This window comes from Leguminivora glycinivorella, unplaced genomic scaffold, assembly GCF_023078275.1.
Source record: "Leguminivora glycinivorella isolate SPB_JAAS2020 unplaced genomic scaffold, LegGlyc_1.1 Scaffold12, whole genome shotgun sequence".
Classification (NCBI taxonomy): Eukaryota; Metazoa; Arthropoda; class Insecta; order Lepidoptera; family Tortricidae; genus Leguminivora; species Leguminivora glycinivorella.
Window position 1 is genome coordinate 198,819 of NW_025952837.1, and position 19,384 is coordinate 218,202.

General features: G+C 35.9%; 1 long non-coding RNA gene across 1 annotated transcript; it reads right to left on the reverse strand.

Moving 5' to 3' along the window:
- Window positions 1–453: 453 nt before the first annotated feature.
- Window positions 454–9,362, reverse strand: LOC125242190. The gene is made up of 3 exons (XR_007178837.1): window positions 9,241–9,362; window positions 761–895; window positions 454–609 (listed from the first exon to the last, which is right to left on the reverse strand). It is a non-coding gene; the product is annotated as an uncharacterized LOC125242190 (long non-coding RNA).
- Between the last annotated feature and the right edge of the window lie 10,022 nt (window positions 9,363–19,384).

The window sequence follows — 19,384 nt, forward strand, 5'->3', positions numbered from 1 at the left end:
TGTTAAAAAGGGGCATAACTCTTTTCAACTAATCAGTTCAGTATTTTTTACGAATTCAAGCTTTTATTTTTATAAATTTAACCCTTAAATGCATGACCTTGACAAAGATTAATTCAAATTTGTATTTTGACATGCTGTCATTACAGTCAAAAATACATACATACATACATACAATCACGCCTGTATCCCATAAAGGGGTAGGCAGAACACATGAAACTACTAAAGCTTCAGTGCCACTCTTGGCAAATAAGGGGTTGAAAGAAAACGAAACTGTGACATTGCAGTGACAGGTTGCCAGCCTCTCGCCTCCGCCACAATTTAACCCATATCCCATAGTCGCCTTCTACGACACCCGCGGGAAGAAAGGGGGTGGTGAAATTCTTAACCCGTCACCACACAGGCAGTCAAAAATAGATGATGCATATATACATCGCTGTACATTAAAGGGTTAAGTCGTTTTTCCTCTATTGTTGGCATTGTAGATACACAGATATTTTCAATTTTGTTAAACTTATTACCTGGCTCTCAGATTCTCCGCTCATTGTAGCTGCTTCCGTGAACGTCGGCGATTCTTGACGTTTGGGTTCCGACGCGCCGTCATCATTAAATCTGCAATAATAATGATCACGAATAAATCAGAAGTTTCCAACCATTGGCGTGTGCAAAGGGCTTGGCACTAATAGTTATTTGTTATACAAGGGGGCAAAGTTGTACTTTAACGCCGAATGTGGAATTGAAAAACTAGCAATTGAAAGGATACCTGCGTTTCACGATAAAATATCAAGAGCCAACACCATGACAGCTCCTCGAAACAATCACTAGTCCTTGTTCCAGGAAGCCCAGGAGATCCGAAAATTGGTCCTGGACAAATCGGCCTTGGTCCGATGAAGAATCACTGTAACATAAAAAATAAATGTGTTAATTTACAAGAGAAAATGCTTGAGTTGCTAAAAAATCCCTCAACTCTTCATGGATTCCAACATCAGAACAGCGCAGGTTTCGACATGTCACAAAAGAACGCCACCTCAATAAGTCAATACGTAGGCAACAGAACCCTAGGCGTTACGGGGCCCGAATAGAAGGGGCAAACGAAGAAAGAGGTAGCGCAATATCATTTTTAAATTTGTTTTAGAATAACGTCACTTTTATTCGAAAACTTTTTTACAAACCTATTTAAGTGTAGAGAAAAAAGTTTTGTACCGAACCGAACTTATCCAACGACTATAAGGTAACGGGCCCAATCATGGACAGTTTAAGATGAAATTTTGCCTATTTTCGATATTTCACTGAAACATGTAAAAATTCTACCGCTAAACGTGTTAAAACTTGAATGTCTTATCTTTCTTTTACATTTCCAGCGCATTGCAGAATAGATACTCCTATTGGTTTCTTCATAATTAACAAATTAAAACAAGGTGCTTTTTCTCCAATCATGGACGGCAGTTCTCCAGTAATGGATCCCCCATTATGAACGGTGAAATAAGTTTAAAAATCTACATTTAAAGCAAACTAATACTCAATGAGACAATTTTATATACCCCAAATAAAATTAGTTTGGGTTATTTTAACATAGGATTGTTTCTTGTAAATTTTGGTTTTTGTAAATTGATCCTTGTCCACGGAACGGAGGTACGCAGTTTTCCGGGTCCAGTTATGGACACTCGCAAAATAACACAATTTCTTTATATCTTTGGAGTAACAAACTAGTATGTTTTATACCTTATCTCATGGTTCATACAGTAAGTAAAACTCATTCAAGTTTACACCGAGTATTATTTTTTTATTAATTTATACATGAACTCTACTCTCTTAGCAACCTTATTTAATGAGAATTGTTACTAATATTTTTTTTTCAGTAAACTGATGACTTTTATCTAGCCGCCAAATCCTTCAGAAATAACCGAATTAAATGAAACGTCAAAATTAAGCAGCTCTATTACTCTTGTTTATGGTACAATGCCGTCAATTTTTAGGAACTAATTTCAAATTATTATTTTTAAGGATTTGTCCATAATGGTATCACCGTCCATTATAGGGTATTTTACATTATACCAAGAACCATTTAATACAGGACCAGCAGAGTCCATACTAAATACCGTACCCCATTGGCAGCCGTCAATCTATGTCGCTAGATGTCGAGTGTCATTTGAATAAAAATGTCGTTATTTAAAAAAAAATACGCACGCGGTAGTTCAACGGCATTACAAATGATACAGTAAAAAGTATATAGATGACGCTAGGGGCCCGTGTCATGTTTCAGTCCCTGTTTACAACGCACGCAAGCCATCGGCATCGTTCTTATTTTGATTTTACCATACTGTATATGTAATATCTCTTTCATTTTGAGCGTGACGTCAATGATTAGTAATATTACTTTCAATATATTTCAAATTTATATTTTAAATGAGGCCATTTCGAATAGTGTTTATGATTATGATAGATATCATGTTGACAATCAATCTCCGTCTCGCTCGCACCAATCCTATATTTGTACGAGTGCGACCGAAACAGTTGAGTATTATTTGAAGATTTTTGAATGTGCAAAATCCATGAAGAATAGAGATAAAGGAGCAACCTCTTTAAGTATCAGAAGTGCACATATAAAAGAAAAGATAGGTGGCGCTGCAATCGCAGGTGCATAAGGGTTTGACAATCTCTTTGCCTTCTCGGTAGTGAGTGACCCCGCCTACGGAGCAAGAGGTCCCTGGTTCAAATCCTGGTGAGACCTTTATTATTTTTTTCTACTAATATTTTTCTTGAATTATTTTATTTTTTTTATGTCCAAAAATATTTTTTTGTTTTGTTACAACTTTTTTAAATTTCATTTGCAAGACTTACAACATTACCGAAGAATCCTAAGATGGGGCAAACAATGTAAAAGGGCTTAAGTTAGCATTTGTATGAATAAAACAATAAATAAACACAAATAAAATACACAAAAAGAAAATTACAAAATTACAAAGGGAATGTACAAGTTTCTAATGGGGTGGCAACGCGCATGTGACACTGTTTGAGTTGCAGGCGTCCATAGGTTACGGTGACCGCTTTACATCAGGCGGGCCGTATACTTGTTTGCCACCGACGTAGTATAAAAAAAATTAATGTATAAAAAAAAAACAAAAAGCAGAAAGATCGCTGTCAGAATCATTGAGCGAGACATGCGCTCCAAGCGGAGATATTTGTAACTGCAATTATAAAGGCTCAGCCGGTCATTTTTGCGACTGTTCTACTTCGACAGACTTTCCTCCTTATCTCTAGTCTCCCTGGCAAAATCTTATTGGTAGTTGTCACAAAAACCTACTTTTTCCATAAAGCCTGGCTTCCACATATGCGGAATCGAGCGGCGTCGAGTCGAGTTTTTATCTTATACATTTGAATGCTATTCGACGCATCATTAGAAATGCAAAATTACGAAAGTATAGCTATTAGTAGCTATAAGTAAACTACGTAATAATTTATGGCAGAAGGTCCTTTAAGTATTAAGGACTGAATAAATTAACCGACTTGGTATTACAGGGATCTCAACTCTTTTTACGCCAGAAGAACTGTTTTGAAGGACCAGCGAGTACGTAGTTCCTGACGAACTATTGTAATATAAAATAAAATAAAACGGAAAAATAAAATTATGGTAATTGATGCGTGCCGAACTTACTGCTGTTGTTTTCTCGACAGTTCAGCGGGCGGCCACCCTTTCGAATATTTACTTGGTTCACTCTTTCTTGTGTACACTCGCGAATCGTTATTTATTTAATTAATAATTATAACTTTATTCGTCGTTGCGGATATTTTTTCACATTGACATCGAATGTCTTTTAGTTTAGCAGATTGACGTATTTTCTTATATTTTTTAAGAAGGTCGGCAAAAAGGCGGGTGACATGACAAATAAAAATGAGGTTGAACCTATCATAAGGAAGAGCGAACGGGATGGTCGATATAAATGATAATGAATGAAAAGGGCGCGAACAAACTGAGTTGCGAAGACTTGGTGTTTTTACAAGTTTTGTTTTTGATGGGATACATCAGCGATTGTTAATATACCTAGATGTCTAAAGAGCTCTCAAAAATGACCCCACGAATATTGTGCCACGGTAGGCGGGGCCTCAAAATTGTGCCACGGAGCTTGTCAGTGCGCTAATGGCGGCCAGTCGGAACAGTCGTAGTACGGCATATTTAGAATATATGTTTACAAAAAGAAAATGCCGTACTGTTTTGTAATATCATGTGCTAGTCGTTCCAACAAATACGTAGAAAAATATGGGATTAAGTTTCATGTGTAATTTGGCGATGATCATAATTATTTCGATTTATTTTGTACGAACTACTTTTGTATGGGGATGATGTTATGCAATATTTTTAATAGCCATAATTGATATTTAAAAACTTTCATTTTTGTATAATTTTATTAATATCGTGCGATCATGTTTGCCTGCCTGCTGTGCGGCCGACATAGACCAGTAAACTTGTTTAAACACGCGTACGTGTCAGTGGCATAGGAGTTCGATTATTTTGATCACAGACCTTGTGTCACCGGCATAGTGGTTTAAATGGCCAATCTGAACACATTCGTGGACACGTATGGTATAGGGCTCTGGATATTCGTTACTACCCGCCGATCCGTGCGCCCTGCCCCTTAGCCCCGGCGGTGCTAAGCGTCCGAACTACCCGAACCCGCCGAAGTCCGTTCCCGTGTAGTGCCGTTCGCGCGTGTAGTGCCGAATCGGCGTTCGGGGCCGGACGGCCGGAGGCACGGACTTCGGCTCCGTTCGGGTATTGAACACACGAGGCGGCCGGCGGACCGATCGACTTATTGCCGTGCCGGTTTGTATTTAAAAAATAGGTGAAATCTAAAATTTATATTAATTTAGCGAACGAATACGAATTGGTTTTATACATACTCGTTTTATTTTGATCAATAACGTGTTAACTATATTTTATGTACTTGTTCCCGTTACGTTGTAGGCTACTCGTATAGATCAGATAATATGGTGATATTCAATACAAATATTACAAATGTATTCCTATTCCTATATGTAGGTCCATAATTCGCCAGGCACACTCCGCACACTAGTCTACTGGTTTTTTTTTCAATAAAGTTGCTTAAGACAATTGCGAAAAGTAGAGTTTAATGGACTTTATTTGTCTCTAGGTTAACTAATAGAAGTCTAAACAGGGTATTGGTTTGTGTGAAAAATACTATATTAGTTATATTACTTGATTGGCACTGAAGCTTTAGTAGTTTCATGTGTTCTGCCTACCCCTTTTGTGGGATACAGGCGTGATTGTATGTATGTATGTATGTATTACTTGATTGTTTTATAATGTTCATGGTGCCTTACTATAGGGTATACCACCTATAGTATATACATAGTATGTATATACTATAGGTGGTATTTTTTATTTTTATTTATCTATTTAAGTATTACTTAAATAGATAAATACATAACTATGGAAACGGATTATATCGCGTATCCTGAATTTACTATTCATCCCGACGTTTCGAACACTTTACAGCGTCCTTGGTGACACTCAGTTTCCACAGTTTTATTTCATAAATATCTTTCAAATTAAGGAAATGTATTTGAACTATCGAGTTATTAGTTTTTATCTAAGAAGTTAGTAGAATTAACGTTAAGACAAAGGTAATAATAATGACTTGTGGGCGGCACAATAACCAATAACCGTGGTGATTTTTACTGATAATAATGACACTCAAACCTCACACTCGGCTTCCCTTTGACATGGACAAACCTTTTGTTTGAAAAGTTCTAGATGTAGCCGCGCTGTTTTACAAATACCTAGTTAAGAATGGTATTTTTTTTATTATTTTGGAGGGAACCACTTTGAAGTGAATGTGTATCCATAGTCCTGGTTCTTAACTTGAGCTAGTCGGATAGGGTGTGACAAAAAGCATGAGACTTGACATGTATATAGATAACTTACAAACACTTAACAGAAAAAAATAAAAGTACGCAGACGCCGAAGTGTCAATGTTTCCCCTCTTTTCCCTCATTTTTATATCATTATCATCAGTTTTTTTATATTGTCATGAAAACCGTGAAAGCTATAATCACGATATTTAGGAAAAGTACTAGGGATGTACCGACTAGTCGCCGACTAGTCGGGAAAGCCGACTATCCGGCCACATTTGTAGTCGGCGATTAGTCGGCGACTAGTCGGCAAAAAGGGCCGATTAGTCGGCACTTCATTAGTGATAGAAAAACAGTACAAAGTTAAATTACCAGCTGAAAATTATGGTTGTATTATGTAGCTATTAGTAATTCCTTTTTTTGTCAAAACAATAAATATCTGTTATCACCACAGAAATAAATTTCCTACCTAGGAATCGACTTCATAGGCAGGATCACTACTCTACCCACTAAGCCAAGCCGGTTGTTAAAAATGGAAAATGTATATAAATATTGTCATGAACCTTTGAACATCTGTAAAAAATCATGAAAAGCGCGAACGAAGGACCAAAAATGACATTCAAAATGTGAATTTATCGAAAATTATGTTCTGGCCGACTAGCCGACTAGTCGGCCGACTAATCGGCCACCCAAGCGCCGACTAGTCGGTAGTCGGCCTAGTCGGCCAAATCAATAGTCGGTACATCCCTAAAAAGTACCTACTCGTAATATTTACTTATCAACTTATCAAAACCTTTAATAGTTTTCGTGAAAATTTTAAAACGCTAAAAATGGGATATAATAGTGGGGGGAAAAGATTGACTCCTCGGCGTGTTTCTACTTCTATTTATTCTTATGAACATCAAAGCTATGTGCATACCAAGTTTCATGCTTCCTGACATCATAATAATTTAGGCCACTGAAAACGCGTGCCCTATATAATAATACCTAAAATGTAAAACATGGAAAAAAATCGAGTAGTTAAAATTTGTCCCCCAGTCACAATTGCTCCGCTGTCCCTTTCTCGTTTTAGTTATTAAGGTTTTATCATTTTTGGTTCTTTAAACTGATTTTCATATTCGCTTGAACCAAGAACGCGAACAATCATCAAGCATCACTATACGTCGAGAACGGATCGGACCCGCGGGTTTTTAGAGTCCGTCGATCCGGACACACGGACTACACGGGTACCCGGACCTTAATTACACGGTCCCTAATTACCCGTTCCAAACGGGCCAGAAATCCGGATTCGTGTATCACGGGAACGGATACCCGGCAACGGGTACACGAAACACGGATGCGACCGGGAGCCCTAGTATGGTATAGCATACGCGTAGTCATTTGTTTCCTTTGGTCTATGACAGATGACGTCACCAAGCGTCCTTAAACGTGTTAATTTAGAAGCTTGTAGAATAGAAATAGACGTGACCTATGGTCCGGTGTCAGTAAGGCGTATTATGATCTTGGAACCACTTTTCGGCTGGCATTTTGTTTGAAAGAAGTGTTCTATGTTATTATCTTTCGGTGGCGACATCTAAGTAATTACATATTTAAGGGCCGGTTTTTCAGTCGCCAGATAAATATATCTACCAGATAAAGTTATCACTATCCTTTTCATCACACGTATAAATTACAGTGACAGCTGACATTTATCTGACCTGTACTGTACTAAAAACCAGCCCTGAAAAGGTAAAATTTATAAAATGAAAGCCTACGTTTAACACCTGTTAACAATAGATGGCAACTGACAACAATCTGAACGTGACTGTACATTGTTATACAGATATAAATTGAATTTATCTAGGCATAAAAATACTTATTATAGCGGAATACGTGTACGACATAATTATTATTTTCATATGAAGGATGTTACTTCATAACAACAATTTAATTATGTAGTTATATTATAATATGCATAAAATTAAAATTATTTCTGCTTGGTTCTTTAATGTATGACATAAACCCATCCCTTTTTGTGTCAAATTTTAGTCAAATATGAACCGCGAATTCTTAGCTGCCAGTACGTACAGCAAGAAGGTTTTTAGCCGAATAAAATCGCTGATTGGTAAGTTAGTGACATTATATGCATTTCAGCTACACTTATCTGTGTGCATTAGTATAAATAAAAGAGATGACTATTGTTTTGTTTACCAGTTTTGATTACAGGGCCTGTAAACGTATTGTCTTGTGTAAATGTAGGCGTAATTGTGTATGTGTGCTAAACGGTGCCAAGAATTTGAACGGTAATGTTCTTAAAAGCGGCTTCCATGTTTATCTTACTTCGTTGGGATACATACATAACACTAACAAAGTATCTATTGTCTTAGTCCGTTTTTATCCGATCCGATATCGGATGTCGGAAGGATTTAAATGGAAAAACCGGCCAAGAGCGTGTCGGGCCACGCTCAGTGTAGGGTTCCGTAGTTTTCCGTATTTTTCTCAAAAACTACTGAACCTATCAAGTTCAAAATAATTTTCCTAGAAAGTCCTTATAAATTTCTACTTTAGTGATTTTTTTCATATTTTTTAAACTTATGGTTCAAAAGTTAGAGGGGGACGCACATTTTTTTCCTTTAGGAGCGATTATTTCCGAAAATATTAACATTATCAAAAAATGATCTTAGTAAACCCTTATTCATTTTTAAATACCTGCCCAACAATATATCACACGTTAGGGTTGGAATGAAAAAATATATCAACCCCCACTTTACATGTAGGGGGGGCAAACTAATAAAATATTTTTTTCCATTTTTTATTTTTTTACTTTGCTGGCGTGAATGATAATATTGATATACATATTGGTACCAAATTTCAGCTTTCTAGTGCTATAACGGTTACTGAGTTACTATCCGCGGACGGACGGACGGACCGACGGACAGAAAGACATGGCGAAACTATAAGGGTTCCTAGTTGACTACGGAACCCTAAAAACAAGTAAAAATATAGGTGAAATTATGTTTTTTTCAACTCCCGGGTTGCAAAACAATGCCATCTAGTTTTGAACCAAAAATTGAGTTTTTTTCAGGGGTACGCTTTTTTGTATGGGCTATGTCAGTCCAGTATTAAATGGTTCTTGATTATACTAATATAATATAGCAATACCCATGACGAATTTGTGTCAAATGTCAGATTCCAAATTGAACATTAATTTTGAAATCAGCAGCCCCGAAACCTAATTTACGACACTCCCATGACGACACAAAAGTTAGGAAAAAATGGGTTCTGTAATGAAATGAATGATAATTATACTAATGGTGAAGATGTGAACTTAAAATATAGCTTTTTTGGCTCACCTTAACTATAAACTGAAATAGACCTACCATAACTACTTACATAATTTGCTAACTGCCGTACAAGCGCTTGACGAGCAGCTCGACCCAGCTGCAGCTCTTTGTTTAGCCAACACCTGTCAGGAGCCATTGCCAAATAAATATCAGCATTCTGCTGACGGGCGTCAAACTCCGCCGCTTATCTCTGCTCCTGCTGCTGCTCCTGTTCTTCGTGTCGGTTCAGCGGAGGCAGTTCACAATTCGCTTTGTTAGCTATATTGTCAAGCACACAACACGTGTTAACGATCTTAGCTGCCTCTGCTGGCTTGTAGTGCAGTTTCTCCATTGGCGACAAACACTGCCAACTGATTTTTAGTCGCCCAAAACACCGCTCTATACAGTTGCGGGCTCGAACTTGTAAAGCTTCTGGAGATCCTACAGGTGCATCCAAAAGTCAGTGCATCCATCAGTAGTGTTTGCCTCTGTGGGTAAGCTGAATCACCTGAAAGAATATAAAAATGTATGGCTGTGATATATTGAAATATACAATTATGCTACGAGATAAAGTGTTTTGTCTAACAGTTCTTACTTAGAGTGATATTTAAATTGACTAAACAATAAATCACACGTGCACGGAAGAAGATAATTATTACACAGAAGATACTATATTTCTTTTAGACATTTGTCAAATTTATGTCACGTTAGCTTTTTTTTAAATATAAAATTATCATATCTACGTTTTCATGATGGGTCTACACCGACGCAAATGCACGTCATTCTTGTTTATTTTAATAATGCCAACGCCATCTTGCGACGAGTAGAGGAACCAAGTTGTGCCGAAAAAAACTTGCAATTTACTCTTTGGTACGACAAAATCCCCGTCTAAGTGTCATAAACCAAACATGGCGGCCATACCCATCGACAAAAAAGTCTATATACTGTGCCATTCAGGAGAACGCATGCCTTGGTTCGTATTGTCAGGCCATGAGAGATTAAATTCGTGTAAAATTACGCAATTCATATCTTTGTAATGATATGATGATTCGAATTGTAATCTCATTCTGTCACTTTGACACAAGAGTAAAATCAAAGTAGAATCAATACTAGAGTCGTGACACGTTAGCAAAATGCAGACCAAAAGTGTGTACCAAAAGTATTGCCAGTATTAGTAGTAGTTTGACCCAAAAAAGGGAATTTAATCGTTTGCCGTGCTTAGGATTTCTACAAATAGGTGTTATTTGTGAATATTTTATCTTTTTGTTAGAAAGGCTCGGACGTATCGCGAAGTTTTGAGTCAAAGAGATTAATCAACTAACATATTTTTAAGCAATTTTTTTTTTAAATATTTTTTGGTGTAGCTGGCACGACGACGACCGTCTATTAGCAAAAAAACATTTTACTTCAAGTAACAGTGAAAATGGAGATACGAGGTGATAAAAATGTCATATGTTATTTATTTCAAAGATAGAAGTCCGTTCTTTTAAAATACTCAAAACTTAAAAAATACTCCATCAAAAATAAATGTTACAAAAATTTTATCCGGTACATTGCCTGAGCTGGGACTAGTCCCAACCTAGTACCAATCCAGATGACAGCTGCACGTATTCGACAACCCGTGATCCAATCCACTATCATTTGAGAGTCAACGTGAAACGTCAAATTCGCCATGCCGAATTGAGCCCATGAACTCATTAACTATTCGTGGGTTTTCACCAACACAAATTTTACTTCTCTCATAGACATTACATCACAATAGAAATCGATATCAACAAAGGCTAAATAGGTATATTAACGCGATGAACTCGAAATTATCCAGTAAATACTTCCACGCATTTTACCCATAAACCTTTGATGTCTCTCCGGAATGAACAAAATCTCTTGCCTGCGAATTCAAAGCACTGCTTATAAATTAATTAGAGTGCGCGCACTGTTTGGGCACAAAGGAGGTAAAACAATTGCCAGGCGGTCTAGCCGAGGCGACAATCGTTAAATCTATGTGGCAATCGAAACCCAGTCTTGCTCTCTACAGAAGAGCGATAGGGAGAACTAGCTCCATGCTTACGAAGCGTGCTGGCGATTGTGACGTTGGCTACATACCCTGACCTGCACCCGTCTTCAAAAATTACTGCGTCCGTTGTTTTGACAATAAATACATAAAGCCCGGACGCCGAGTTTGTTCCTGTGAATTGTTAAGTCATTGTATTGTATTCGCTTGAAACTAAATAACTGGAATGCATAAAGAAGTCGAGCTGCGTCCACATCAGTATATTCAGCATCACCATACTATAAAATATTATTTAAAGTTGAATGATTTACTGAAACTTGAGCGGTTTAATTTGCTCTGCCTACCTCTTTGGGAATACAGGCGTGAGTTCATGGTATGTATGATATTTAAAGGCTAATCCTAAAATCGTAAATGACATGATGCAGTAGATTTCCTGAAATCGACCGGATGTATTGTCAGACCAACGTTACGGAAAACCCAGGATGAACATCAAATGGCACTAATATGTAAATTGATGAACATAACTACACAAATAACATTCTCTTCAATATTATTCACACGTGAATGTTCGTTTTCGTTCCTTGTTTTATGGTTAATATTTATAGGTGTATTTACACGTACATGTATGAATTCCTGGTGGTAGGAAGAGCGCTGGAAATACACCGTATTAATGCTTAAATATGCCACTGGTACATGCAAGCGTCGCCATCGCATCGTCTACTTTCATATCGATAAGGTTTGATTTCGTATGCGTCGCATCGCCGTCGCGCGACCGTCGCCCACGCAAGCCACGGCGTAAGCGAATTTCGCCATATGTTACCGAGTATAAACCAAAGTTGTGGCGCCATCTAAATGAGCTTTTTCTTACCTTTGATTTGAAGTGAAGAAACACGAAAGGTCCCACGAATGAAAAACAAGATAATGTTCATTTTTATGCCTAATAGGCAGATAACAGATTAAGATGCGGTTTGATTGTTTCAAAATGGCCTCACTTTCAAAACAGGCTTCAAAGAGTCTTAAAAAGTTACTTATCTACGTATCAAATTTCCTATCTATCCTACTTCAGGCAATAGTACATTACATCAGAGGCCGGGAAAATGAGGATTTCCGGCCAAGTGGATATATAGTGGGTATATACGGATAGGGATACGAGGCCGGGAATCCGTTTTCACGCCGAGGCATGTATAGTGCTTTTCTCAAACATACAATGAAATAAAAAAAAATGCTCTAAAGGACAATACTTTATAAAAAAAAGTTACTTTGCAGGCCTAGGCCTAAAAAATAATATGAAATCCCTTTACAGTCCTCTCGAGTTGTTGCGCCCAAAAAGCGATACTTCCCAGCCCATTTTAAGGAACTTAAAGACAATATTTCATTGCATGTTTGAGAAATAGTACATTACATCAGAGGCCGGGAAAATGAGGATTTCCGGCCAAGTGGGTATATACGGCCGAGCGAGCGTGCGAGCGAGGCCGGATAGGGATACGAGGCCGGGAATCCGTTTTCACGCCGAGGCATGTATAGTGCTTTTCTCAAACATACAATGAAATAAATAAAAAATGCTCTAAAGGACAATATTTTATAAAAAAAAGTTACTTTGCAGGCCTAGGCCTAAAAAATAATATGAAATCCCTTTACAGTCCTCTCGAATTGTTGCGCCCAAAAAGCGATACTTCCCAGCTCATTTTAAGGAACGTAAAGACAATATTTCATTGCATGTTTGAGAAAAAATAATTTACCTTTCAGATCTGAGATTTTCCATTCTACCTCTCTTTTAATTCACTTTGCGTCGGACCCGCATCCAAACATTGTTGTTTCAATATTAACTGAATTTTAATGACACGCATCGTAAAGTGCTCGATCAATTCAGTAGGCACTCGAAAAAATTAAAAGCTCATTATATTTTCAGTTGACATTAATAATGTTGTAAATAAATGAAATATCCTACCGACTTCGCCACTTTGCCAGACGCTTTCCTGTGTCAGTTAAATGATTTCCGCATAATAAACTGGATAATTTATATCAACAATGAAATAATACAATTTTACAGTCGTTGCGTATTTATTGAAGTATTCATTATATTTTGAGCCTTTGGAGCTGTACAGTGTACGTGCTAGGTTTCCAGTAACTTGAATGAATAAGCGACTTTAAATTTAACTTGCCCTGTAAGCCATCATTTGTATTTGAAAGTCGTAGGTATACCGTGTAACTGTGGTGGTTCACAGATCCACTACCTTATACAATAAAGATCGAGCACACCTTTTCTACAAATTTCCTTTTACTATGCAAAACATAGATACCGGATTCCGGTACCAACAAAACCTGAACAGATGAAATGCGATTTTATTTTTCAGTGTCTGCTAAAAGGCAGTTTTCTAAAGCAAACTGCTGAACCAGCGTATCATATGCTATTTTCAGGAATCTTAGCTTTTTCGTCTTTGTCTTACAAGAGGGGAGATAAGGGATGGAGGATTCGGAAGTCAGGGTCGAGTTAGTGTAATATTAGGGGGGTATGTTAGTATTCGGAGTCCGGGCCGGGCTGACGCCGGGCCGACGTGCGTGGCCTGCCAACAGCGCTGCTTGCCGATGCAATGTCTTTAATAGGCCCCATAAATTGAATATATACATTAGCATGCGAGAAACTATGCGAAAATAGACTCGGTACGCTCGTGTTTTAAAAGTACTTGGGAAAATTACGTGCCTCTATTACAACGTCTTTAGTATTTGGTTTTACTGTTCGAAGGGAAATGTGGGTATATTACTAAATTGCCATTGCAAAATTTCCTTTTAACCATATAATTAAGTTAAATTTAATTGTTTACATTATTAGTTATTTATATTGAAATCCACTTCAATATATTTTTAATTAACTGCCAGCATGACATAAAATAAACAAGTATTTACCTACCTATTTTGTAATAAACTTCATATTTCCTTAATTTAGGCAACTATGCTCGGTCCGTACTCTATTGCCCAATTTAGGATCTCTGAGGACAGTCTCACGTTTACTAGCACCGTCCTAAAACAATATTAAAATTGCTCGCTCCTGGCTTGCCCGTATTCATTACAAATTATTCAAAGGTTAATTAAAAGGGATACTCTTCGCGGAGGGCAAATTCTGCCCAAACAATTAACTTTATTGAGTTTCCTTGTACCGTCTAAATTTTACAAAGACACGTGATTAAAACGGAAACGATCTAAAATTTTAGATGAGCACATAAAAACTAAAGCTGTCAAATAATTTTGAAAACACTTGAAGACTACACTTCGTAATTCATATATACATGTACTTATATCTAATAGTTACTTCTCTAAAGGTACGGGAGAAAAGTTTAGGAACCTTAGCTATGTTGTCATTGTCACAAACTCACTTTATTAATTTGAATTTTTCCTTTATCGTTCGTAAAAGCAGTTAAAAATCATCGAACTTTAATAGCCCAGCTATAAAATACGAGAAGAAAGCCGAATAAGTTTCGAGCGCTCGATTTTGTCACTCCACTCGAAAGCTGTGGAAATCGGCGAGATTACTATTTTTGAAATCCGAGCAATATATCGATACCTTTGGGTTCAATTGGCGTAAAGGACAAAATGCAGGTTTTCAGGAGAAGCAAAAAACAACTTTTTTTTTAGAAAAATGTTTATATCTTTTTTGTTTTTTGACCTATATTTGTGACGTATATAGAAAAATATGTAGATTTTTAGTATCCTTCACCTAGTGTAGCAACCGTAGTGATAAACTAAACGGTTTAGAAGTTAGATGGTTGTAAAGGACACGTCAAAATGCTATGGACGTCCTTTACACCCACGATTTTTTTGAACAATTAGAGTCGATAGGGTCGTAAATGACGGTCTTAGATGATTTTTATACAAATTCGGGGCGTAAATGTAACCGGAATGGTACAAATGGCAACTGTTTTTAGCTTAGTTTACAATTGAGAAACTTGAAAAATGTATCAAAACGTAGTTAATATGGCATAGAATAGCCACATTAGTTTTACAGTATATATTTATCTAAATATTTAACAGAGACAAAGAACAAGACTATTTTATATCCAGATTTGCAATAAAGAAACAACATTTGCTTAAAAACTATCTAATATTTTGGAAAGTTATTATTTTAGTACCTACTCGCCGCTCGGCTGTCTCAATAAGTTACGCATTCAGTATTTAATTCTAGCAGGGAAACGCTTTCGTAGTTTAAGTAAATATAAAAACACTAATGGTAATCACGTAAATCTTTAATCAGCAACTGTGAATAGTAGACTATATTAATACGACAGTAATTTTAAGTCTAAAGTAGAAAGAAGTTCTAAGAATAACTAAGAGTTAAGTACTTATTTATAAACGCAAGTTAGGACGCGTATACAAACTGTAGTCAAGACTACCTACTATGTTGATTCATATTTTTGATAATTTTAAAACAGAAGATTGTTATTTAGTCTTAAACCTGTTAAATAAGAATAATCTTAATCATGAGTTCAATCCTAGAAATATTACAGTCAATGCTTTAAGTACCTGGGTACATAGCCAAGTCAACAAACGCTAACGCTCATTCGCTAGCGAAACGCACCTGTTATTGTCGCACTAAATGTTAGTATAGTCTACTGTTAAAGTTTACTGCCGGCGTAGCTGAATGGCAATCGTCGACGCCAGACGCCGACAAAAATGCAGTCTGGTGCAATACGCAAGAGCGATAAAGATATATACTTAGCTACGAAATAGATATTATCGTGAGCGTTTGTGCATTTGGGCACGTACCCTGATAACCATAATGTTTTTTTTAATTACCTACATCTCGCCGCAGTATAATAATACTACGAAAGCGTTTCCCTGCTAGAATTAAAGACTGAATGCGTAACCTACTGACTATTCAGACAGCGGCGAATACTAAAAAAATAACTTTGAATTTGTTGCCAAAGTATTAGATAGTTTTTAAGCAAATATTGTTTCTTTGTTACAAAACTGGATATAAAATATTAGTCATGTTCTTTTTTGTTGCTAAGATAGCTTAGATAAATAATACACTGCATTAAACTAATGTAGCTATTCTATGCCATATTAAGTACGTTTTGATACATTTTTCCAGTTTTTAATTGTAAACGTAGCACAACATTTGTACCATTTCGGTTACAATTACGCCCCGACTTTGTATAAAAATCATCTAAGACCGTCATTTACGACCCTATCAAATCATGGGTGTAAAGGACGTTATAACATTTTGACGTGTCCTTTACAACCATCTATCTTCTAAATCGTTTAGTTTATCACTACGGTTGCTACACTAGGTTAAAGATACTCGTAATCTGCATATTTTTCTTATACACGTCACAAATATAGGTCAAAAAAACAAAAAAAAGTGGTTTATCTTTGTCTTGGAAACCTGCATTATATGTCCTTTACGACAATTGAACCCAAAGATATTTTACAGATAAGGTGACTTACGACTATATTTTTATTTGTAGATTTCCTTTACGACACAAATAATAATTTATAATTAATGACTTGATATTTACGCCCCTTCAGAAAAGCTATTTTTGCAAGTCCATAGTAGAAAATCTTGGTCGTAAAGGCAACTTTTTAAGAGATATCGAAATTTTAACTACACAGATCGATAGCGCTTGAAATTCTGAACAAAACTGTATATATAACTCATTTTCGCCAAAATGTCCTTTACGCCAATTGAACCCAGAGGTATCGATATGGGAATCCAGTGGTTGCTGACCAGTTCTTTTAAATTTTACCTATTATTAGAACATGTAGTAGTGGAGATATTATAGTACAAAAACAAAATACACAATCGAGTGGACGGAATTTAAATAGGGGCTCCTTGATTGCAAAATATGGTAATAAGTCCCCTTTTAGTCATACTTGTTATGGAGAATTTTTGGCCAAAAGCTGCACTTTTGGATGGAAGCAAGCCGCTTTGCATGGTGATAGTAGACATCATAGTAAACGATTTTTTCCGAGGATATCGAAATTTCATCTCTTAGGAAACCGAGCGTAGCAAGGTGTTTTATGAAAATGAAAAAAAATTCTATCTTTTTATTGTATCGTCCGATTTTGACAAAACGTATCTCAAATGAAAGGTATTGCTTTATGTAATGAAAAAAAAATTTGAAACAAAAATTATTTTTAAAAAAGTAAGAAAAAATTAAAAAAAAAGTAAATTTACGTCTCGCACTGAATAACTTCAAAGAATGACAGACAAAATGTACAATGTCGATATATGAGTTTTTTAAATCAAAGACAGATAAATTCATAGTTGAAAACTAAAGACCGCATCGAAATCGGATTAGCATTTTTTATGATACAAGTTGCCAAAGTTGGGAAAATTTGCTTTTTATGGCCACTTTGAAATTTCTTTGCCAGAAAGTCAGAAATAATATATTTTTCTTACACAGAAAAGTACATAGTGACAGTACGACTCAAAATAAAATAAAAAATTCCGAGGATATCATAATTTCATCCCTTAGGACGACGAGCGTAGCGAGGTCTGTTACGAAAACCGAAAAAAAAATCTAATTTTTTTGTACGTCGTCCGATTTTGACAAAACATATTTCAATTAAAAGGTATTGCTTTATGTAACTTAAAAAAAAAATATTGAAAAAAATTGGAAAAAATGTAAGATTTAAAAAAAAAACTTCAATTTTCGTATCACACTGAATAACTGCAAAAAACGGTAGACACAATGTATAATATCGATATATGAATTTTTAAAGTTAAAGACAAATAGATTCATGATTATAAACTAAAAACCGAATCGAAATCGGATCAGTAGTTTTTAAGATACGAGTTGTCAAAGTTGGCTTAGTTTGTTTATATGGTCGCTTATAAATTCCTTAGCCAGAAAGCCAAGAAACATTATATTTTTCTTACAGTTAGAAGTATGCATTGGTAATAGACATCATAATAAACAATTTTTTACGAGGATATAAAAATTTCGTCTCTTAGAAAGCCGAGCGCACCGAGGTCTGTTACGAAAAACAAAAAAAAACAGTTTTTTTTTTATGGATCGTCTCTCTAATGGTTTCTAAGGGATGAAATTTTTATATCCTTGGAAATAATCGTTTATTATGATATCTATTACCAATGCATTTTTATAACTGTAAGAAAAATATAATGTTTCTGACTTTCTAAATTCGAGCTAAGGAATTTATAAGCGACCATATAAACAAACTAAGCCAACTTTGACAACTCGTATCTTAAAAACTACTGATCCGATGTCGATTCGGTTTTTAGTTTATAATCATGAATCTATTTGTCTTTAATTTTAAAAATTCATATATCGATATTATACATCGTGTCTACCGTTTTTTGCAGTTATTCAGTGTGATACGAAAATTTAAGTATTTTTTTTTTAATCTTACATTTTTTTCCAATTTTTTTCAATATTTTTTTAAGTTACATAAAGCGATACCTTTCAATTGAAATATGTTTTGTCAAAATCGGACGACGTACAAAAAAATTTGATTTTTTTTTCGGTTTTTGTAACAGACCTCGCTACGCTCGTCGTCCTAAGGGATGAAATTATGATATCCTCGGAATTTTTTATTTTATTTTGAGTTGTACTGTCACTATGTACTTTTCTGTGTAAGAAAAATATATTATTTCTGACTTTCTGGCAAAGGAATTTCAAAGTGGCCATATAAAGCAAATTTTCCCAACTTTGGCAACTTGTATCTTAAAAAAACCGGCCAAGAGCGTGTCGGGCCACGCTCAGTGTAGGGTTCCGTAGTTTTCCGTATTTTTCTCAAAAACTACTGAACCTATCAAGTTCAAAACAATTTTCCTAGAAAGTCTTTATAAAGTTCTACTTTTGTGATTTTTTTCATATTTTTTAAACATATGGTTCAAAAGTTAGAGGAGGGGGACGCACTTTTTTTTCCTTTAGGAGCGATTATTTCCGAAAATATTAATAATATCAAAAAACGATCTCAGTAAACCCTTATTCATTTTTAAATACCTATCCAACAATATATCACACGTTGGGGTTGGAATGAAAAAAAATATCAGCCCCCACTTTACATGGGGTACCCTAATAAAACATTTTTTTCCATTTTTTCTTTTTGCACTTTGTTGGCGTGATTGATATACATATTGGTACCAAATTTCAGCTTTCTAGTGCTTACGGTTACTGAGATTATCCGCGTACGGACGGACGGACGGACAGACAGACATGGCGAAACTATAAGGGTTCCTAGT